The sequence below is a fragment of the Dicentrarchus labrax genome, unplaced genomic scaffold (assembly GCF_905237075.1).
Source record: "Dicentrarchus labrax unplaced genomic scaffold, dlabrax2021, whole genome shotgun sequence".
In the NCBI taxonomy this organism is placed as follows: Eukaryota; Metazoa; Chordata; class Actinopteri; family Moronidae; genus Dicentrarchus; species Dicentrarchus labrax.
The window spans coordinates 9,965,546-9,989,259 of NW_026136724.1; the positions used below are offsets into that span (position 1 = coordinate 9,965,546).

General features: G+C 40.1%; 1 long non-coding RNA gene across 1 annotated transcript in view; it reads right to left on the minus strand.

Annotated features, from left to right (window-relative positions):
* Nucleotides 1-846: 846 nt before the first annotated feature.
* LOC127359052 (uncharacterized) overlaps nt 847-23,714 on the minus strand; it is a 183,534-nt gene continuing 160,666 nt past the window's right edge. The window contains exon 5 of the long non-coding RNA XR_007882594.1: nt 847-928. This is a non-coding gene — a long non-coding RNA (uncharacterized LOC127359052). The remainder of the gene's footprint in view (nt 929-23,714) is intronic.

The following is a 23,714-nucleotide window of genomic DNA, read 5'->3' on the forward strand; positions in this document are numbered from 1 at the left end:
GTGGGAGGGACGTGGAAGCATGTTGGCCCTAAGCCTCTCTTAAGACTAGTGGCTGTTGTATTACATGCACACGTCAAAGGGGTAAACCATCATGCACTGCAGCATGTTGTTGTATGCAAAGCAGCAAATAATGTCACGTAGAGCCGACATTCAACCGGGGAACTGTTATGTTAAAAACTCTGCAAATCCAGTTATTTTTGCATATGATATAAAAACTGCATGTACAACAGTTTCTATCTGTTTCTTCATGTGACCTACTGCTGTATAATACTGCTTCTTTAAACACATTACTTCCTTGAGCTACAGAACAATAACTCATCAACACATTATTGGATTAAAGAAGTTCTACGCTAAACAAAAAACATATTGAAAAATTCATCATTTCGACTGCAAAGTTGCTAAATATTGACTCACAACTCAAATTGAATAATTCTCTGCCTTTATTTTTTATTACCTCTTGAATTACGACTCTGCCTCTTGGCCGCTGCTACACGAGATGTGAAGCTTGGCCGCAGTAAGCACCACTTAACAGCTGCAGCCCAGAAAAGACATTTCAGATAACTTGAGCTCAGTGGGTGAAAGCTCCCGTAGAGCACCCAGCAACCCCGGTTTATTGTCAACAACCGGCGGTAATGTCACACCTCAATGTGTAACTTAGCCCCGACACCTCACACACTGGCTTGATGCCCTACGGTGGTTTAAGAACACCACTGGGCCTAGTTACCGTGTCCTGGCGAATGACACTCACTAGCGAGGTGACTCAGTGCTTGCCCTGCTGTAAATAGCACTACTTCACATCAGATTGATAGTAGCATGTTTCTGTATGTGCGTCTGCTGCTGTCCTTACCTGTAACAGGCTCTTTCTCTCTCTGTCTCTCTCTCTGTCTCTCTCTCTGGTTAATTGGTTAATGGCATGCAGGACACCCGCCTGAGGAAGAGAGTAGTGACAAAAGTAAGAAGGCAGCACCGCACTCGTGGCTCGTCACTGCAACAACAGCTTTGGTGAAGTCGACCTCAGGAGAACATTTAAGTGAAAAAACGTTGATTTCTCAAGTTCATAAAAGGTGCTATATTTATTTGTGTCATGCATAAACAGGAAAGGCAGTTCATTGAATTAGCATGCTTCATTTGCATGTCAAAAAAAACAAAACTGAATGCAGCAGTACAAATGCGAAGCGGAATTTCACTCGTTCTGAGTGTGGCTTTTATGAAGTGAAGCATGTGAGCTACTTCAGGCAGTCACTTTGATTCTGCTGCTTCACTCACATGGGATACTCCTCCCACCGCTACACTATACTGTATCCATTGTAACCTTTTAATCATGGTCTTGTTCTCGTCAGTGCACCGCTCGCTCTTTTGCTGAATGTCTGCTCCAACATCAGTCGCCTGAGTCCCTTGACGTGTCCCAAATACATACTACATACTAATTATGAGCATGTTTTTATGTTCACACCGGAAAAAGTGACAAAATTATGCATTCCGAAAAACCAGTAGGAGTACATACAAAATAGGGTTGAGCATGCTGTGGATAGTTGCTATTCCCCGACAATGCAATGCACAGCTCCAGAAAGAGATTGGAAAACAAAAAAGACAATTTGCTTTCTGCTTTGTTTTGTTTTTGTAAATGTTTGATGTGCTTATATAGAAAACTATACATACAGTATATGCTGTATATAACTTATATGTAGTATGGATTTGGGAGACACATTCGGATGTCACTCTCCACTTCCTGCTCTACAGGTTTTGTCCTCAAGTAGATATATAAAACATTATTCAGAGATATAAGAATGAGGAAGGGCTATGGTGATAGTTAAGTTCTAGTTAATAACAGAGTGTGATATACAGCACAGTACATGTTGTACATAGAATGTGGATAATTGTTTATCAACAACATACAGTTGAAACCAGAAGTTTACATACACTGTATAAAAAGAAACATACGCTTTTTTTCTCACTGTCTGACATGGAATCAGACAATCACTTTTCCTGTTTTAGGTCCGTTAGAATTACCAAAATTATTTCTATTTGCTAAATGCCAGAATAATGAAAGAAGGATTTTTTTAAAGACAATTTTTTATTACTTTCTTTAAAGTCAGAAGTTTACATACACTAAGATTACTATGCCGTTAAACATTTTGGGAAAGCCCAGGTGATGATGTCATGTCTTTGGAAGCTTCTGGTTTATTGACAACAATTGAGTTAATCAAAGACATACCTGTGGATGTATTTTAAGGCACACCTGAAACACTGCTTCTTTGTGTAACATCATGGGAAAGTCAAAAGAACTCAGCCAAGATATCAGGAAGAGAATTGTGGACATGCACAAGTCTGGTTCATCCTTGGGTGCAATTTCTGGATGCCTGAAGGTGCCACGTTCATCTGTTCAAACAATTATACGCAAGTATAAACACCATGGGAATGTCCAGCCATCATACCGCTCAGGAAGGAGACGGGTTCTGTGTCCCAGAGTTGAACGTGCTTTGGTCCGAAATGTGCATATCAACCCAAGAACAAAAGCAAAAGACCTTGTGAAGATGCTGGCTGAAGCTGGTAAGAGTCTGTCATTATCCACAGTGAAACAAGTACTGTACCGACATGGGCTGAAAGGCCACTATGCCAGGAAGAAGCCATTACTCCAAAATAAACAGATTACAGTTTGCAAATGCACACAGGGACAAAGATCTTAATTTTTGGAGACATGTCCTGTGGTCTGACGAAACTAAAATCAAACTGTTTGGCCCTAATGACCATCGTTACGTTTGGAGGAAAAAGGGGGAAGCTTGCAAGCCTGAGAACACCATCCCAACTGTGAAATACAGGGGTGGCAGCATCATGTTGTGGAGTTGTTTTGCTGCAGGATGGACTGGTGCACTTCACAAAATAGATGGCATCATGAGGAAAGAACATTATGTGGAAGTACTGAAGCAACATCTCAAGACATCAGCCAGGAAGTGGCTTAAGGACAACAAAGTCAATGTTTTGGAGTGGCCATCACAAAGCCCTGATCTCAATGCTATTGAACATTTATGGGCAGAGCTGAAATGGCATGTGCGAGCAAGGCGGCCTACAAACTTGGCTCAGTTACACCAGTTCTGTCTGGAGGAATGGGCCAAAATTCCTGCCAACTATTGTGAGAAGCTTGTGGAAGGATATCCAAAACGTTTGACCCAAGTCATACAGTTTAAAGGCAATGGTACCAAATACTAATGAAATGTATGTAAACTTCTGACTTTCAAGAAAGTAATAAAAACATTGTCTAAAAAATTCTCTCTCTCATTATTCTGGCATTTAGCAAATAGAAATAATTTCGGTAATCCTAATTGACCTAAAACAGGAAAAGTTTAATCTGATTTAATGTCAGAGAAAAAAGAGATTATGTGTCTTTTTTATACAGTGTATGTAAACTTCTGGTTTCAACTGTATATGTAATATGTCTGCGTGCATTTATGTAAATGTATGTGTATATATAAATATAAGTAGAGAAAATCATGTTTATAATTTAACTGATGAACGGAGAAGGGGTAAGAACAAATAAGTGTATGCTTCCTCCTACTCCTTTTCCAATACGATATTTAATTTGTGTTGTTTGAGGATTTATTCATTGAGTTTGTGTGTAAGCTTAATTTTTTCATTCCATTTTATATTATTTTATCTTGTTTTTTTTTTATCTTTTTCTTTTACGTGTTTAAAATAAAAACAAAATAAAACCTGTGAGTGGCCGACTGAAACTGGAACTTTATCCCCTCCCAGGTAGACTTCTGCCAGTTTTTGTCTGTCCAGCCAAAATGAGCAATGTCACACATGGTAACGCATTGTAACCAACAGCTGCAGATCAATGTATCGTTTACGTTTAGCAGCAGCCAGTGCTCTTTGACAAATCCTATAGAAAATACACTCATGTACTGGAACTGTGGACCCACTTGGCAGTCAAATGAGAAAACCTGTTCTTATAAACACTGTAGATACACTCCAGAAGTCATGTGGCCTGTAGGCGCTGACAGCAGGTATTTTAACTACAAGCATGATGAAAAACTCAAACAGCTAAAGTAAGGCTAATATCAAAGTCTGCTCAAATTCCTCAAAACTTTACTTATACGGACCGACATTCATCTTGCCCTACTTCATGGTGGAAAAATAATCAGGAAAATGTATTTAATTTTATGACATTTACATGATAGCTATTGTTTTTTTTTATTGTTTTGATGAGACTAATGGATTTCATAATTATTCATAATCATAATTACTATTGCATGGAGAATTCATAATCATAATTATTATTGCATGGATTCTGTTAGTGCCAAATCAGTAGATGCTTTTCTACGTGAAGCCCTGATTTTCATCAACATCAATCAAATCGAATTTTAATTAGAAATGACAAAAGATATAGTGACACCCTTTTCTCTCAAAAGGACGGTAAGCAATAAGTAATGGTAGACTTTGAAAAACAGTGGCACTGTAAATGTTGGGCATGGCTTACAGAGCATCACACACACCCAAATACACATACACTCAAGTGCACATACGCATTCAAAGGAACACAGCCGTTATCTAGTAGATAAAAACAGCTCTATTTGGGCATTGGCTCGGAGCACTAGAAGATAACACTGGAAATTAGAGCGTATAAAAGCCTCCCCACTGGGAGAGCCATCAATGGGTTTACTGGCAAATTTTACACAGTATGTGTGTACTCATGTGTGCCCATGTGTGATTACACCGAATGCACGAGTTATGCATACCGTACGAGCTTGTGTGTGCCTGAGCAGGTGCACACGTGTTGTGCAAGTGTGTGTGTGGCTTGTGTCTAAGTGGGAGAGTGGAAGCATCTAGAGATTTTATCCTGACTCCCCCCGCCCCTTCCCCCCACTTCCTCTCTGCGTTTCTCTCTTCTTCTTCTTTTTCTCACTCCTGTTCGCTTCTCAGTCGCTCTTTCTCATGGTTTGATTTGAGGCAGAACTCAATTCCTCAATTCCACACCCTGAGTGCTGTTGATAAGGGCCTCGCTCGCTGCAGTCGGGCCCCAGAGAGGGACACAGCGTGCACGCAGAATGGCAGAAAATCGAATTCCTCAAGACAATGAGGTCCATTTGTAGAGTTAAGCCGGATGAAAGGCCCATATTTAGCCAGCCACTGTTTCAGCCACCATCTCCCTGTTTCCCATTGTCGGCCAGAGGAAAATAAAAGCTTACTTAAGAGAAAGAAAAGTTGTGAAATAGTATTTTTTGGCCGCAATAATTAGCAGAAAAGCCAACTGGACTGCTGATGTTTTATTCTACATTCTTTCTTCTCCTATTTTCACATATTTATGGCATTTTATTCTATGTATGATTGGCACATACTTTAGTGCTTTTTCTCCACAATGCATTGACAGAAAATAACAAAAAACTAATTATATATCATAGAGTGGATGTAATCAGGATTACTGTTTTTATGAAGCTTAATGCACAATGTGTGAATGGAACATAAATTGTTAAAAAAAATTAATGATAAATTGAATGAATGAATTGCAGATTAATGATGCTGGAATATTTTGTTCTGCGATTGTGTCAATCAACTTATTTATTAAAAGTTTCACATTTTGTTAGCGGCAACAATTCAGCTTTTAATATGAGAAAATATAATGGTATGCACAGCGTTACAAAATATATTATATATATTATTCATGCTATTGAAAAATATATTGAAATATATATAAAAAGCAACTCAATCAAATTATACAAAATATAAATAAAACGTACATCCTAAAATGTACAAAGTTTCTAATTGATAACATGAGCAGCTTAATGCAAGATAATAAGCATAAATGGGATGTTACACTCAGGCTTCGGCCCATGAGTGTTCACCGAAGCAGACAGCCATTAGTTCCAGTTATTCCTCATTAACTGTATGTCCCATTGATTCCTCCAGTGGTGCGGTAAATGGAACAGACCTCAGTCAATGATGTGCCTGCAAACAATGTCTTTGATTGAGAAGTTACATAATTTAGTGAATTCAGTTCTGTTTCATACATATTTTGCTCTGTATCAGTGCGTTCAAAGTTTGCAATACAAGCCCTTTGTGAGCCCCAAAAGTGCTGCAGGTTTTTCACTTTCTGTTCGATAAAAACTGTTGTACTTGTTCTTGTCCCCTTCATGAGTGAGTCCATTGTGATACAGAGTAGCAGAGCGTTCCCCCAGAACTGGAGTGGTATTGTGCATCAGCAACCTCTTCAAAGGTGTTGCTAGCACAAGGGCAGTCCCGCCATTGTTGCTCTCCACTCCAGAAGAGTGAGGACATGAAAGCCACGTCCTCCTTCACAGAGTTGTATGAGAATTAGGCTCTGTTTACACTGGGCATTAAACATGTGTCTTGGGTGATCCGATAACAAGTGGACAGCTCTAAGTATGTCAGTTTGTACCTGCCTCTCGGGAGAGTTGATCTCCCTACCCTGCTCTATATGCAAATAAATGCACATCAGTTATGTTTGCAGAGACAAAATGCATTGTTGCCGGTGGGAGGCAGCATTGTACTTCCTGTGCCTGGTCTGCCGGAAATTAAAAGTAGAAGAGGAAGTTTGCCAAGACTGTTTTTTTGTTTTTTGGCCCAAATGGAAATCAGTGTATACTCCATCCTCTAGAATCCATTTTGTGTGTTCTTGTTTGTTTCACACTAAAATATGACACACTACTAAAAGAATGTGGCTATGTGTGACCTAGACCACCTCCGAATGTGGTCTGAGGGATTGGATCTCAGTGTGACCTCGATCCATCTTGGGAGCATTCACAGTTATACTTTGAACAGTCCACTTGTAAGTAGACCACTCAAAACGCATGTTAATGCATGTGTAAACTGCCATCGGGTTAGATGGGTCCTCCTTGTGGTGACAAAGTTCAGCCATAGTAAGCATCGAGCTGCTGTACCCCATCTGTGTTCATCTGTACCCATTGCCTGCAGTTTATTGAGATGCTGTTGATGAAAAGTCGGCGGATCACCAAAGTTATTACAATTCATACTGTGGGCTTTTAATTTTAAGTCAGTCCATCCAATAGTTGGTAAGACACTTAGAAAGATAAACCACAAATTCCTTGATAAATAAAACACCACACAAAACTTTACAAATGTTCTTGAGACCCAAAATTGTCGATAAATAGAAAATTCACAACCTCACAAACTGGAACGGTTAAATGTTTTTCCATAAATATTTTATGCCTTATAAATATTTTATTTTTCATAATCTCCATCCTATAATCAGCTAAAACAAAACCAATCTATTCTGTATTTCCATTTCAATTTCTTTTCCTTCAGCAACATCCGCAGTGTTGCTTAACATAGAAATATAAGACTCTCCTGTACAATGTAACCATCCTAAAGGTTTTTGTTATGGCTGCCAGTTTAAATTATCTGGACTCTGCTTTGTTTGTTTTGAAATCATGTTCTGTGCATCATTTTGGAATGGTAGAGTGCTCTAATACCCGCTACCAATACTGCTGTACCCATGAGCCGTGGCAGCTGTTGCGAGGAAGAAGCAGAAATTAAAAGTGAATTGATTTAAACTGCAGATTGTTTCTCATAATCTTGAGCACCCTCCAGCTTTGTGATGTTTCTTGCCAAAATACAACTTGTATGAACGTAACATTGTTTATGGGAAGCAGTAGATCTGAAAATAAGATAATACGGATCACTTCCATGATAGCCTCTAATACATTTAATTTCAAGTAGGCTGTTTAGAGCAGTTCAGGGGAACATATGGAGGAGGTGAAATAAGTTTGGGCTATGTTCATTGCAAATGAAAGGTATTTTTTTGGGCAGACAGAGTCAACATTACTGACATGAAAGCTTAAACAATTTTTTTTTCTACTCAACGAATAAAAATTATCACAAGCAGACAAGTGATCCCAATTTCCACCTCAAATTAAGAAACAATCTCCAGGAAATGTGCCGATGAAAGGTTATTCCTATAGCATTGATTTATTTTTGCAGTAAAATGTCTGTGGATATGATGGAGGGAGAAAAGAAAAATAAGGGAAAGATAAACAACGAAATTGTGGAAGGCTGACTGAGAAAGAGCAGAAACAACCTCTCATTTCCTTGTCAATGTGTAAAAGGTTCCCTGCAGTGGGAAGCCCAGGCATGGCCAAATGCCTGACTCTTTGCCTCTTCCCGATCGACTCCTCTTCCTCACTCTCCATTTCCTCCCATAAGAACTGCAGCTGAGACACTCTTGTGATGATGAGTTTTAATGGCCCTTAGACCTGCTGCGATCCACACAGGCCTCTATATGCACTGTTGCCATTTCCCTGTGATGCCAGCTCGCTGCCTTTCTGACAGCTTCCCGCAGAGCGATGGGAGGAGAAGGAGAAAGACACGGACGTGGAGAGAAAGATGGACAGAGGATACTGCCTGTCTTCACATGAGAGCAGGGCACAATAAAGAAAAGCTCTTGCATTATATTCCACGTGTACCTTCTCGTGTCTTTGTTGTTTATTAGTTGCGGAATGCTTCAGGATGGAGGGAGGTGAGGAAGAGCAAACACAGACTTGATGACTTGTGTGTTTTTTTGGCATGGCCAATGGGAGGAAGGGGTGCTGGTTCATTGGCATTGATTGGAGCATTATACTGTGCATTGTTGCAAGATTATTACATTAACTGGGCTGACTTAATCACATTAGGAATGCGAGAGAAGAGAATGGAGTATGTCATATCCTAGCAGATACACACATCATAGCCTTGGCCTCTCTGCTCAGTTGGTCTATTTGGCAGCGGGCCAAGTAGCTACAAGAACTGTGGGAACTTTGCTGACTTCACTGACAAATGGACTTTTATTTCTTGAAAGGGGAAGGCAACTTTTGCGGGGTGATGATTTATGTTGCGTTTCTGTCCTCAATGAATGTGGCGATCTAACCTACCGGAGTCCCCTGGATTTTAGATTCAACCTATTGTTCGGATCGTTTGGAGATGACATGCCTTTGTTCTCTAAAACAATGAAAATAGATCAATTGGGGATGCAATTTCTGCCGTAACTTTTTTGCTGCTGCTGAACTTCCCTCAAAAGTTCTCCTGGCACCTGACCCTGCTAAAGGAAGTGTTCCTGTGAAGAAGTGACATGCCAGGCCGAAGTGAGGATCGTTTTTTTAGTTGGTATGCCTTCTACGCCTCATTGCCCCATGACCTGCTTTATGCAAGCGCCCTCGCAGTCCGAGGAGACAAATTGTGCCTCGTCAGTATCTATAAAAACCAGTGTTCCTTAGAGCCCAGCTCGGGCTGCTCTAGAGGTTAATTGACCCCAGGCAGTCTACCTCCCTTCACCCCAGTCAGGGGGCCACTCATGCCTGGGTACTGAAGCTCTCAAAGCTGGACTCCCTCTGGGAGTCTGTGCATTTCCCATTTCCTCTTGAACCACAGGCTTTTAACCATGTTGTCTCTCTTTTCTCTCTTTCCCCTCTAACTCTATTTGTCTGTCTCAATCTATCTCTGTGTTTCTCTCGGTTTATCTGCGTATACCTCTCCACCCATAATGAGACATTTCACACCTCCAAGATACGTGCTGAGGTCTGCTGCCAGGACCCCACCTGTTCACCACGGGCCCCTGCACCTCCGAGCTGCCCTCATTAGTGCCTGAGTGAATACTGATGCACTGCATGTGTCTGTCTCCATGTTGATAGCCAGAGTACATCAGGTGTCAATTACAGTTGCATGCAGGTAATAAAAATCGGACTCAACCTGTAGATAGGCTGCAACAAGCTCTAACGTATCCAAAAGATGAGAAATAAAAGTGTTTTGCAGGATAGAATGAACCACTTTGCAACACAAAGGTAACAGATTTAAAATTCTGCAAATTCACAATTCAGCTTCCTGTGCAGATGGAGTAATTCTACGGAGGAGTAGGACAATACTAAAAGCTTTAAAATTCACCAAATTTACAATTCAGCTTCCTGTGCAGATGGAGTAATTCTACGGAGGAGTAGGACAATACTAAAAGCTTTAAAATTCACCAAATTTACAATTCAGCTTCCTGTGCAGATGAAGTAATTCTACGGAGGATAAAAAACTCACAATGCATAAAAACCTCACAAAACCATCCACAGGTTTTGGTAAGCATCACCATGGCCACAACCTCAAAGCCCCTAACTTGCCCAAACAGCTAAATATACGCCCTTACACAGACGGAAGACCCATGGTTTTCTCTTCAGCAGTCAGAGAATTTCAAAAAGCCTCATTCTCTGCTGTGATAATTACCCATGCTGCTCTCCGATGGAACATTTGCATAATCATCATCAGCCATTCACAGAGGACACACAAAGGATTATAATGAGGCAACAGAGAAACAAGAAGCATTTCAGGGAGCCATTGAAGACTCGCACTGAGAGGGCAGTCATTGTCGCCTGATATTGTGCATAGAACGCCACCAAACTGGAAGAGAGATGTATACAGAGATCATCTGTTTAGGGGAAAAGCAATCACAAAAAACGCTTCGACCAATGTGTCCCCAAGTATTCGTGTTGCATAACGCGTGTAGCCTACTTAGGCTGCTGAGACGCCGTATTTGTGGAGAGTTGGTGGACAGGTGTGCCAGAGAGTGGGAAGTGAAAAAACCCTCTTATCTTTAACAAACTTGCTGTTGCAACAATCCCAGTAGGTAGAAACGGCAGGCGCTGTCAGATACACCTGGCTTTAAATCCGCAGTTACTTCTCCAAACTTTGTTCTACTTGCAAAAGCACGGGTTCTTGTGCAAAGGCAGCAGGTAAACTATTTTACGGCACAATGTAGATTAGCATATAAACTCTACTTTAGATGATGTTTACTCACATATGCTATCACAGACATCCTCTGATTTTATGGACTGACCTAAATGCCTGGTGGGGTTATGTTATTGCAGGTCTTTTGTGACAAAATAGCAATCTTTAAGGAATTATCTTTATGTATGCAAAGGAAATGACATTCATCAAATAAACCACCTTAACAAAATGCTGTAAATGAGCCAATTCCTGGTTGTGGGAGAGATGTGAGCATATTTTTAAAAAGATGATTTTCTTCCACCTTCAACAGCTGTGTGCAGGGGCTCAGGTGTGTTTTGATGTCACTGGAGGCTACTGGATTTTATAGAGCCTTTTCATGAAAGGTTCACCACAACAGCTTTATAGTCCTGTCAGTCTACTGATAAGAGAGATGGAAGGTACATGCAAGAGCAACATTAACAACATTAAAAATGTGATTCATTTTCTGGCTGGGCTTTCTGATCACTTTTGAATGATTTTACTGATGGAGAGAACAACACAATCTGTCAGCCAGAAAGTGATCATCCGACATTCACTCTACCGGGCTGAAACAATTCCACGAGGAACTTCATCAATGCAAATTCTTTGCATCGAAGATTCGTTTAATACATATAACTATACAGCCATACAGAGCACTGTGTTTTGCACGGATTATTATTAATTATTATTATTACTGCAACTCTGTACAGTGTGCCTACCATAAGCATGATGCCAATGCTTCACTGTGAAAAGGAAGCTAGCAGCTACAAGTCATTGTTTTTCAGAAAAAATAAAATAAGATCAAATCAAACAAGAAATCACAATACAAAAAGGCAATCAATCATATGATTCCAGCTCCACAACTCTGAAACGTATTATCTCAAAATTTTCTATTTATTTGTCTTTAACCTGATTCGTAGCTGCTAACTGGACCAACTCAGTAGACACTGAAGTAACATTAAAGTTACATAAACAGTAAATGTTGTGTTCACTTTTTTGTGACAACATTTACCATTGCTCTTTTGCTACTTTTTTTTAATAAAGCAAAAGTATTTCTTATCTGATGGCTCGATTAATCAATGGAATAATCTGTAGAATACTTAATTACTTAATTAATCCATAGCTGCAGCCCTCCTGTGTAATATAAAGCAATCATTAAGTCATAAATTCTTGGTGTGACGTGGCCTGGATAACACGGTGGACTACACGTTGGACGCTGGACAATCATAGCTTGCCGTGTTTGTGTGCACGGCCTGTGTGACGTAGCCAGTGTCACTGTTCACCTGGAAGCACAGCCATCATTTTTCTCTTGCTTTGCCATGTTTACTCTTGTATTTGGAAGAGATCACAGAACATGTCACGGAAGTTGTCAAACTAGGCGAGAGAAGGCAAAAAGAATTCGAACATGCTAGTCGGGACAACATGCGGTGTCCCATGTATGCATTGATTTTCTTCCACTGCATGGGATAAGATATTATTACGTACAAACGTTATTGTTTAAGAATTCTGCAAAAACCCCTGGACATTCAGTGGCTGTTATTTTTTTAATGTCCAGTGCCCATGTTGTCCAGATTCTTATTTCCTGCAATATCTACGCATGATTCCGGCCTGTGTTACCCGCTTGACCTGCTGAAATCTCTGTTCTCAATGTACTGTAACTTTACACCAATGGTTGCTGGACACAGGACAACACAGCCCTTTTATGCTGCCCTGTTTTTTGCCCAGTGAGTCCTAGTGGCGTCACTCAGATAAGCATTACTATTGCAACTCCCCAAATCTCCAAAATCTTAAAGGTCAAACTGCCTCATCAAGAGAGCGAGGGTAAAGTTATTTTTGTCTCAATGGGGAGGAAAAAAGTATTTTTGTGCAGTGTCTTAGGGACAAACAAATCTTCTGTAGAGTTTTCTTTTTTTTTTTTTTTTCACAGTCAGGAATTATTTAACTAGAAAACGTATGTGAGCACATCAAAGAGAATGGCATGAGCCGTGATCAACAGGCCTTACAACCTTCCATGGGGAATTGTTCAAAATAAATGCATCTGCACTTTGAAGTGAAAGAGTTTTATTTATTGGATGTTGAGACAGGGAACTGAAAAGTGGGCAGAAATGGGTAAGAAAGATCAAGAGGGGGGGCAAAATGTTCTATCATCCAAACCAGTGAATGACTTATCAAGGCTCCATACTGCTCTAACTTAAACATTAATGCTAAACTAACAACTGTGGATCAATAATTCAGGTAAAGGATGATCATGAGTGCTGCTGAGTTTCATGTATGAAAACATTAGCTTTACATGGTTATACCGCACACGAACTCACCCATGAACAAAGTAGGTTGAAACCACGCCTTGTGATGCGAATGCACACAGCTCTGTAAAAGCCTGCCTTCATCTCCCTGACTTGATAAATTCATGTTCCTTAAAGCTGCACGCCCTTCAACTGACGGGTACGATTCCGTTTATGTAAACAACAAGCGAATTATGCATTCAGCCATCGAGCTGGATGTGAGCAACATCTGCCTACTGCACTGTGCAGTCGGCTATCTTAGTCGAGGTGCGCTTGCGGAGCAGCCAACCTGTGAGAGAAGTGCCATCCCTGAGCTGTTTCTCCTCAAAAAAACATCCTGCATGCCTCGTGGTGCCTCCCTCCCTTCCTTCCTTCCCGTGTCTTTTTCTCCCTTTCGGCAGCTCCCTCACTTCACAAAACTCCCCAATGAAGGGACTTGTCATCTGTACACCTCCTCCGTGTCATGTTTTTCCATCCCCTTCCTCGCCCACCCCCTCCCTCCCTCCCCCCCTTCTCTGTAACTTTCACTCGCTCTGCTTCGTCTTCCCCAGAGCCGGTCCATAGTGACAGCGCTGCCTCTTCCACTGGATGCTGCCGGGTTGACAGGGAGAGGGGAGGCCCAGAAAGCAGAGAGACCTGCTTGCACTCTCTCGCCAAGAGAGACAAGGCGGGGGGAAAAAAACACAGAAAAATAGATACAAATAGTGAAGGAGAAGCAAAGTCATGCACAGAGACAGAAAGTGGGAAGGGGATGGAAGTTAAAAGAATTAGAGGTGGGGATGGAAGAAAACTGCAGAGGGAGAAAGGAGACAGGTTAGTCTCAGACAAAGTGGGAGAAAGGAGGGAGAGGTATAGTAAGATAGAGGGTAAAGACGAGTGATTAAGAAAAAGAGATAAAAGAAGGGAGCAGAGAGTGTGCAGTCAGGGCTGTGGGGATATGAAACATCCTCAGGCAATATTCCTCAGCCTCAGCTCTCTCACGGTGAAAAGACAAAAACTTAGCTTTTATGGCGTAAACTTTGCTGCGTTGTAGACAGGGTTCAGGAGTAAGAGCAGCGCGGTGAGGATGATGAGGAATACAAATGTTAACTCTCCTTTGACTGCAAAACATGGGGACTATGGTAGGGCATTAAGTTGTTACTCGTGAGGTGTGATCCTTTTGACAAGGCCATCGAAGCAACCACCGTGGGCTGTCAGGGAGGTTGAGCAGAATGAACCTGTGGCCGAGCTGACCTCCTGACACAGAGTCTATCATTTCATACATATCCTGTTTTTTTTGTTTGTTTTTTTATTTGTGGCTTCTTCACATTAAACACAGAGGGTAGCTGTTTTCAAATAGGTGAGATAAATTGACCATTTGCTAAACAGCTCCCCTGAACAGCAATTGTCCATTCATAGCTTAACTATAGGCATAGCTGATATGTCAAGCGTTGGAGTGCATGGGTCTGTTGTAAGTGATTACTGGTGGTGGTTTTTTGCCTCTCTAAAACCAAAGAGCAATAGAGTGAGGAATGGATTAAAAAGTGTCATTATCTGCTCTAGCATAAGCTGTTATCAATAGTATGTCTGGCTAACTAGCTCAGAAATCACTGCTCATTACATCCAAGGCCAGCAGCCAGATGCTACTGTATCAAATCAACGTTAGCACGTGTCCTACATGTTATCCAGTGGTTACCCGAGATATTGTTAGCTTTACATTGGCGAAACACATTGGTTAGTGCTCATGCCCAAAGTCTTTTCTCTTCCAACGTCAACAGTGAAAACATACGGTCAGATTGGGTTATGTGAGAAGGAAATAACAATCTGACTAGGACATGTAGCTTTCGCCTCAGTCTTTTAGCATTGTACTGTGTATGTAGCCAGTAAATGAATATTTAAGACCGCTAAGATTATTGTTTTTAAAAAGAGTCAACTAACTCATGAAGCTAACGTTGGCTTAATTAGAAAGCTAGCTACAATTAACAAAATCTGCCAGTGACAGCCGGCAAAATCGATGGTTGCCAGCTAGAAATAAGAAGCCTTCTTTTGTCTGTATCTGTCTGAAATCAGGGACCGGTGGTAAAACATTACAAAGCATTTTAAGTGGTGAATCATCCATCGTTTTTGTTGTAAACTCAGTGTGGTGCAGAACAAAAAGGTTCAGCAACAGTAACTACAGGGGGCGGGGCCTAATGAAGAAACAGATCACATAAAGACCTTTTGAAGAAGTTGCTTCACTTCAATTTTAAAATCTCCTGCATATTGATTACCACTTGTAGTACTCTCCAGATTTTTTAAAACTTATTTTTTTTAAACCACACTTTGAGATCGTGCTTCAGGCTGTGGAGTGTTTGTGTGTGTGTGTGTGTGTGTGTGTGTGTAGGCGGATTAGAGAGGTGTGTGGGTGCAACCGAGGCATTTTGACTGCTTTAGAAGAACAAGGTCTATAGAGCTAACATGACACGCCTCTCTCTCTCTCTCCCTCATTGTTTTGCTTCCCGTCACTCTCTCTTCTTCTGTCATCATTATAAAGTAAATTGGCCTGCCGCGCAACAGCCAGATAGTCCTTTAATGTGAAGTAGGTCATCACATACTGTGGCACAATGACTCACAGAGGATCCTGCATGCTGACTCCAAACATTTGTCCATTTTATCATTAGAGATGTCTGTTTGCATTTACTACAAACATGATGCAAATTGATAAAGAATAAGTGATGTTTTTCGGTTTCATCGCTATGGGAGGTAAAGTAAATACACGTACATATTGCATTATGGAATGCATTTATTTGCATAGGATAAGCAATTTCCAACAGATTACATAATGTCATAGATAGCATGGGATTTTTGAGTGAGGAAGTTCTAATATCAGTGATTATAATTATGAGGAAGAAAATACCCCCCCCCCCAGGTGTTAAAGGCCACTGGGTTTAATTTCATCAGACAGCATAATACAGTAAGGAGAAAAAGAACAATGAAACAGGCCCTTTTCTTTTTCCTTTCACTCTTGGCACATGCGAAGCAAATATAGAAAAAGGAGCATAATTAGACCTGGGTTTTGGAGGCTGCTGACGTCCAGGTTTGTCATCTTCGTGGGCTTTAACCAAAGCACAGGCTGTCTTTTTCTTGTCTTAGACAGACAGACGCTGTGAGCTCAAACCTGCACTGTGAGTCCTAACTATTATTTAAAGAATCACCCATGGACCCATGAGGGCTAATGTTTGACGTCACTGCTATTGTTGTGGGTGTGATTAGCTAGAAATAGATTTAGAATCAGAGCTTAGAATGGCGTCTTCAAGGGAACGTGATTGGTGATCGAGGCCTCCAGCAACCGGACAATATCAATAAAACTGAATTTAGTTTCGCCATCATTTTTATTTAGATTTCCATTTTCCCTACTTCCTAGATTTTACCTTCTTTCTTCTAGACAACCAGTGGCCAACAGGTTTTTCTGAGGAAAAAAAACATCCTGGTACATAGGAAATGGTTTGCTTGAAATAAAAAAATAAAACCTATGTAGAGAGAATAAGCAGCAACAGTCAAATGATTCAGCAGACAAAGGAAATAGTGCCACTGACAAGAACTTTAACCTCATTAACAGAAAATACAAGCTATAACAGTGCTGCCCACACAGGTGATCTCTGTCCCAAACACTGATTATAGCACCAAAAATGTGAAGAGAATTTGAATAGACTTGTCATTCATAAAAGAAGCATTGTTTACAACATTACACAGGCGCATTCACCCATTACGCAACGCTGCAACACGTTCATTGTTCTTGTTTTTCTGCAGTGGTTACCAAGTGCAGTCAGAGAAATAAAAGGACTTAAAGTATAATTTAGAGGTACGATACTTGGGAATTTCCTCTTATTGCCATTTTATATTTCTACTATTTCAGAGGGAAACATTTTACATTTTACTGTAAATGTATCTGACGGCTGTGTATACTTGTTACCTTGCAGATTAAGAGTCTACAGTCATGTGTGGCTTTGTTGCTTTTCTGCAGACTACTTTACTTTTATGTGTGTTTTGCTGATAACATGCCTGTACTTTAACTCAGAAATTTGACTTTTACTTGTAATACCCGACTGTGAGGAGTAAAGGATCGGAGTACTTCTTGCACCAATATTTCACAGAAACAGACAAAATCTCTTGCTTCCTGTGAGAAGCAACCAGCTCCTTGAATCCTCTTTAATCATTTGGCTTTACTTTACAGAAAAAAGGAGTGATCCGTCTCTTTCAAAGATACTGTCATTTTAGACTGTCTCACCTCAGCACAGACAAATTGTGTATTTGCTGAAATAAGTTTCCAAGTTTGCAAAAAGCAAAAAAATTCGTCCAAATCCAAGAAATCCATTTTAGCTAAAATTGCTTGATTTCTACTGATTTCAGTGCATTTTTGCAGCGTAAAATACAGCTGTGTTTTTCATACCGCAGCAGTCTGAAGAAAGGCATTAAAGCCTTGGGGTGGTTTTGTGAGGGATATGGATTGTTTGAATAACACTGCAGCATAGACAGTGGTCTCTTTGTATATGGCTTTCCTCTAGAGACGATTATTCCTCTGGAGATCTCGTCATAGTCTCCAGTGTAGATTGGAAGTCTAAGGTTTTTACAAAACATATAGTGAACATAGCTCCAACGACATACAAAAAATGCAAATGCAGGCTTTTCATACAGTGCCTGAGGAGAATGGAAATATTGCTTGGAGACAGAATATATGGTTTTTCTGTGCAGGAAAGGATTTAGGTGCTTTAAGTACATTAATCATCGATTCTATGCACAATATTTATCAAAAGCAAAGTTATAGTCTATTGAATGAAACTATTCAATACAAGTGCCATGACTGCTAGTAGTATACAGAACAAGTTTACAGATCTCCACCGCCTCAGCACAGAACAGATCATTTTCTTTATGTCACTTGTAAAAGACCCATTTATAACTGTGAAATTCAGTCAATAAATTCTGCTGGCCTCTGCGGCCTTTTCTCCCTCTGCGGAACACATCACAAAATGTCACCATGAAACGCCTTCAGAATATTCCCCAAACTCTGCAATAAACAACAATGAGTAAGAACATAACTCACACTGTAAACACCTCAGGCTTCTTCACAAGAAGCTCCCCTCCCCAAAACAATGTTTCATTGCATTAAATTTGATGCATATTTTTCACGGCTGCGGGTGATATCCTGTTCTTTTTTTGTCTATGAAAAATCCTGACTCCTCCTTGACACTGCCAAGCTGTGCTGGAGGGATTTTACGATGCTCTGAGTGCACCCTTGACTGGCTTCATGAGGTGTGAAGTCACCGCGGTCAACTTATACAGTAAAGGTTCAATGGTACAGAGGTCTGGAAGGCAAAAATGCCCAATCAGCTCTGGATATGGTGCCATCGCTGTCCCAATCACCCCACAAAGTAGGCAGGTTTTGTTCTTTGCAAGTATAGAAAAGTCGAAGATTGATTATTTTGGCTATTCTTACAATGAATAATTTTCAAGCAAATCTTTATAATAAACATTTTATAAAAGAGCTAAAATCTGGATTTCAGGAACAACAAGCAAAACTTAGATACTTTAAATCAACATTATGTAACTTTCTACCTTAAAATAGCAGCTTCACTATCATTTTCATGAATCACTGAGGTGTGATAGTGCCAATGGTTCCCTCTCTGAGCTACGCAAGCCCGTTCTTGCACTGTAACTTTTGGTTTCAGGTTGCAAAAAACGTTTCCAGCAGTAGTCACGCACCACCAACTATGTCACTAATTTTGGTGAAAGTGGATTTATAGAGAAAATGTTCTCTGTTTTCTGATGTCCTCTGGCTGCTCTGCTTTCCTGATGGGAAGTGAAGTGACTGCTGCAAATGTAGCTGCTGTTAGCTAGTCAGCTTAGCTGTAGTGACCGGGAAGGTGGGGGTGTTCTATATTTACAACAGTGATATTGCAACTGGGGCCACCAAATCGCACAATTACCAAATCTTAGGTCGTGTTGCTTTAAACAGTCAGAGCCCATTTTTCAAGCATCACAGGGTCTTGTGTAAGACAGGATTCACCGTGTAGAAGGTTAAATACACAGACAGCCCATGTGAGAAAGTGTTTTTCCATGTCTCTGTCAGTAACTATATTCCACACTTGAATAAAACAAAGTCATGTCCAGGTGTGTATAAGTTGTACAAACGTTACATAAGTACATACTTACCTTCCAAGGCAGAACAAAAGAAGCAAGAACTGACACTGAAGAAGTGAAACGCAAACAGGTTTAAGACATAACCTAAAATTAAGGGGTCAAACTTACAATGCTAGGAATACAAAACAAGACAGAAGCCTGCTGGATACAAAGCATTTGTAGTCAGAAATATTTAGCTTGAACTGCTGTTAATGGATTCTCTGTTTGAAGTCTCTGTAAATGAATCAAATAATCAACTGATGCAATAGAGGCAAAGTTAAAAAAATAAATCTCATGTCTTACCAGGGTTAATAATCTCTCACCTCTCACCTACAAACACTACAAGTGAATAGGGTAGACAACTCAACTAACACATACCACCATGAATCTTCCCCAGCTGGTCAAGAACATTAAAACAATATTTCTTCTTTTGTTCAGTTCAAATATGCAATTGAGGCATTGTCTAATTAAATATGTGCTCATTGCTGAAAATTAAAGCCAGGTTGTTTCATTTTGTTGACATATTAGAGTCAAAGGAGACAATTTTGGATATCTCTTTTTCTCACTCTATAAATCAGAAAATACAGCCATTAAAAAAAAAAGAGCTGTGTTTCCAGGAATAAAATGGTTATGAATGATAAATGAACAAACATCAGTGTAAACACCTTCAGAATATAGATAGGAATGGAACTGAAAGTGCTACTGTAGTGGAGATTTTTGGCTGAGAGTATTCTCAGAATAAACTCATTTTGAGAAAATAGCCTTTAAAGATATGTATTGTAAAATTCCATCCATTTTTGTAGGAAATCACTATTTACAGATGCAATATACAATCAAATCCATAGCATCCTATAGCTGCAACCATATCTAAATCTATCTACTTATCTATCAATATCTTATATACTTATATCCTTAGGGGAAATTTACAGACGCAAATAGACAGATTGCATTTTTTCCCCACTAATCTGAAAGAAGACATGCTATGGAAGCAATGTAGACCAAAATCCCAAAGTTGACCAATGCATTAAAAAAAAGCTATGTATTTTTGCTTGCTGTGTCTGGCCTCAATAAATCTAAAAGCTATAAAAACAAATAATATATTCATTGTGTTCATTTGAAGAGGCAATTCACAAATAAGAGGTGCTTTAGTCTGTGCACTCAATAGTGTGTCACTTAGTGAAAGCTTCCCCCCCTCTACTGTAGTTTGGAAATCACTGTTGAGCCTTATTACTATGACAGATTGTACCATGGCTGATATTGTTATATTGTGCCTACTGAAATGATCAATTTACCAGTTACTAGGGCAAAAAACATAAAAGTAAAAACACACATATACAGTATGTGTTAATGCATGTTATAAATGGTAATGAACCAAACAAGACCTGCAAATGCGTCACTCCTCAGTCTCCTCTTATATCAGAGTGATTTTAATCTTTCTCACTCCAGTTTCAGCTGTGAGAAGGACCACTGGGGAAGGCGCAAGTATTTATAGCTGTTCTGCACGGCCACACTGAAAGGCGGGATGAAAAGCCCGCCTTTATAGAGAGCAGCAAGACATAATATTGTTTAAACTTCAGGGACAACAGCATACAATTTTGGACAATCTTTGGTTTTGGAACATAGCCTGCCCCAATTTCGACACAGGAGAGGTGTGGGAGGAGGGTTTTCAGATACTGTTCAAGCACTCTGGTTAGAGCATGCTCCTAGTCTAAATGCATTCCTCTGAGTGGTTCACCTGTTTCCACTGATTTTTGCTATCTGAGTTTCTGTGGATGCTACTCTTTTTGGCAGGACCAAAACAAAGCAGGGGCCAGCACTGTAAACGCAATATAAAGGCTGTCCCTGCGTGTTGGTCGGTCTAGCGTTGGGATTTCACCATTGGCCATTGTTCTTTCAAAATGAATAGACTCACACAGTCCTCAAATACGTCCTCAGGGGATTAGGTTTAGACCTGATCCTGTTTCTGTGTGTCCAGCCATATTGTATATGCTATAATGCTGCTCATGTCCAAACTGTCCAGTTTGTGGAACAAGGCATGACAGAGCACATAAGAAACAGATACATGATTAAATGTATAACTGGATTAGTGCTCAATGAAAGGCATAAATACAAAAATAATCCCTGGAAAATTGGGTGGAGGAGCACAAATGTTTAAAAATATGCAACAGGCATCAACAAAGAATGTCATGAACCACAATGAACCTTTTTAAAAACCAAAACAGGTCCTGGATTTACAATAAAACTGACAACTGTAGACAACCACATGGTGTGTTTGTGTGTGTGTGTCTATTTATAGCATACATATTAATGAAAACAATAAATGTGTCACCCTGTCAGGTAGGATCCTGATAGTGAAGCTGGCAGCTTATTTCAGCTGAAATAACTGACTCCTACTTTCCCTACATGTTAATGAGACATGGTTCTCTTATTAAACATGACCACATCAGTGAACATACTAACCTAATTTGATGTAACTGAGAACATAGATTCTCTCCGGTCTCACCGTTGTTATTGTACCTGCACTAATTTAAAACAGCCTGCTGTTTTTTTTCTACTATCATTATACAAAGCTGTGGTCTCTTGAAAGGGCATTTGTCCCCTTATCACAGGCAGAGGGCGGTTTTACAAATTCACAGACAAGCAAATCTTAAGCAGCATTATAAAAAATGAAGAGTAAGCAAAGGAAGGAGAAAATATGGAAAGTATCTGAAAAATTGCATAATTACTGAAGTTTGAGTGAGCTGCACCTGGGGCATGGCAAACTCCTCTGCATCCAATTAAAGAAAACAGTCTAAACAGTCTCATGGCATTCTATTTATTCATAAAGGTCATCCATTTATAAGTAAACTTTTCTAAATAAATTATTTCGTGCAATTTACATGAAATTTGAATAATTTCAACTGGAGATTCAAAAGAGAACAAATGGGAATATTGACCAAACAAAACTCCCAAAAAGTCTCTGAGGTTTTACAGGAACGTGAATGACACCAAATAGATAAAAGAACACCGTCGTGTACGGTAAGGTTGTATATGTTAGGACTTGGAATTCGGTAAATCAGACACAGGTGGAGTTAAAACATCCTCCAGTCGCATAGTCTCTGGATCAGAACCCTTTGGGCTGACAGATGAGGTACGTCTCTTTCTCAGAGGCTGTGGATAACCCTGCCCGACCTCCAGGAACATCAGTTTGTAGAACATTGTGTTAGGAATCCTCCTGGGATCTGAGTCGGGAGCTCTGGAGCTAATAGGTACAGATATCCATTTTCTTCCCTGCCTGCGCCTTCTTCCTCATTCCCCTGCACTGCAAAAAATGTCCATCTCAAATGTACTTGCACACAGAAAGTGGCAGCTGCTGGCCAGGCCACCACAGTTTGCCATGAATTCATCTCCAATTGCTGCAGCCAGAAAGTGCACTTGTGCTGATGCTATTAGTAAGTGTGCCAAGAAGTGGTGGTAAATCAAAATGCAATATTCAATTGCTTTATTTGACATTTCTTATTTAACTGGTAGAGTCAAACTACACAATATAGCAGTAAATGGCTGAAATGCCTTTACTTAAAAAAAAAAAAAGATGTTTAAGTTATTAAGGTTGCAGTATAGCTAGCACAGCACATTTTTGTTCACTGTTACTTCTTGTGGATGTTTGAGCTTCACTGTGCACAATGATGCATGTGCAGGTTGACACCAGGAAGCTGTTTTTACCTTTATCTGCTAAAGGAGGAAAGTTTCTCACCTTAAATTAGAATTTAACACGTGTTGGTAGGAGCAGGACATTGTGACATCACAGCTAGTTGGAAACCTGATCGTGGTCCAGTATGTGGGACGTGAAAACTTGAAACCTCCAGCGCACAAACACCAAGAATGGACTAAAGAGTGTGTGTTCAGAGGTTAAACTTTGCAACAAAAAATATTTGCATATTGGTAAAGAGGGAGGAGAAGTACAATTCTAAAAAGGTAATTAACTCTTTTGTACGAAAACATGAGACACAAATTAATATTGGACACAAAGTATTTTTACAGGTCTTAACACACGCCTGGAGTGGGATGTTACCACATGTTGCTGTGGTCAGTGCTTCTTTTTAGTATTATACAGTTGAGAAGATATTGTTGCCGCTCAGAGATCAACAGATTTAACAACCCTGGCTGCTAAAGGTGCCACGTTTGAACACCGCACAGAAGCAGTAACCAAATGTTAAATGTTCAATCCATGACTTTGTATGCAAATATTTTTACAGTGTGGTATTGCTTCAATTAAGTGAAGGATCTCATTTATTTCCCCCACTGGTTCTCTTGAAACAGTCTCTTTTGAATGTTTAGTAACATGCTGTGTGCCTCCCACATACCTCAGAGCACAGCAATCAGTATCAAACATGTCTGATATTTTTGTCGGTAGGCCTGCAGTGTGAGCATACAGACACCTGGCCTTTGGAAACGACACATCTTTACAGTCCAGATGAACTTGATGCAAACATCATCTCGAGTCAACATCATTTTGATGTTAGAGGAGCACTGGACATTTGAAGGGAGTACATTAAAAACAAATAACAGAGCCCATAATTTCACACA